A 1,192-nucleotide genomic window follows, 5' to 3' on the forward strand; every position below is an offset into this window, starting at 1 on the left:
GGGGGGGATCATGGAGTGGGGACGAATTGCCCCCTCCCTGCAGTGGGCGGGGCTAGCCAGGCCCGACTGATCTCCGTTTACACTGCTGGAAAGAGGAAGGCAATTCGCGTCTTCAATTATCAGCCTGGTGTTGGTTTACAAATGGAGAGATTTCGGTAAGGAGGTCTTCTCCGTACACTTTCGTCAGGTTGCCGTCTTCGATCTCTATGAGGGCCATAGGGCCATACTATCTCCGTCAGCGACGATAGGCAAACCCACGCGAACGCCTGTTTGCGGTACAGTAGGCAACAGTTGGCCGATTTTGATGAAATAACCCCGCGCATTTCAGTAGTTATACTGCACCATATGCACGCATGTGTGTGGGCGGCGTAGAGGAAAGTCGACGGGTGAGAGGAAGGAGGAGACGTGCGGGCGGGCTTGCCTATCGTCGCTCACCGAGGTACCTTACGGCGCCATGCGAGTATGCAAACTGCCCGCACCTCTATAAGAAAGAACGGCGCTGACGGTCCACCCTGTGGCCAAAGGTGCCATGGTCCCCGACCCCGACCGGTGTGAGTTAGGCAAACTCGCAAAATGGAGCGTATTCAAAGATACACCTAGTACGCCTAGCGCCGATACTGTACTTACCTGTGTCAGGGCAAAAATATTCCCCCCCCACCCCTTCCGCTCTTCACGGCTCTGCTTACCTACCCACAGTTTCCGCCTTTTTTACATTCACAAGTCACTAGTCGGAAAGCTATCCAAACAGCCGCAACTTTGTCCCTAAAATTGTCAACATGTGCCAAATAAAGCATTCCAGTAAAGCTGAAATGCAGAAGAATGCGGGGAAGAAGAAAACGGAAATCACTATGCTTTAACATGGTGACTTCCGTTTTCTTTTTCCCCGTATTCTTCTGCATTTCAGCTTTACCGGAATGCTTTATTGTCTTCCCTGCGCAACGACTCGCTCACACACGCCCCCGCCCCCGCCTGGGTGGCGAGGGTGCCTTTCTTCCCAACCGCCCCCGCCCTCCAAAAAAAAGGAGGCTGCTCCTGCTTGACCCACGTGTGGTGCGCGGTGTGCCATGTGGAGCCAGGGACGGCGGTGTCGAGGCCAACCGAGGGCAACTGTCATTTCTAGGAAGCAGGCGACTGTCATAGTGACGCTGGGGGACCGCCGGCAGCACCTGCAGCAACTGGCTGCACCCGGGGC

Source organism: Frankliniella occidentalis, unplaced genomic scaffold, assembly GCF_000697945.3.
Source record: "Frankliniella occidentalis isolate FOCC.00 unplaced genomic scaffold, Focc_3.1 Scaffold303, whole genome shotgun sequence".
Lineage (NCBI taxonomy): Eukaryota > Metazoa > Arthropoda > Insecta > Thysanoptera > Thripidae > Frankliniella > Frankliniella occidentalis.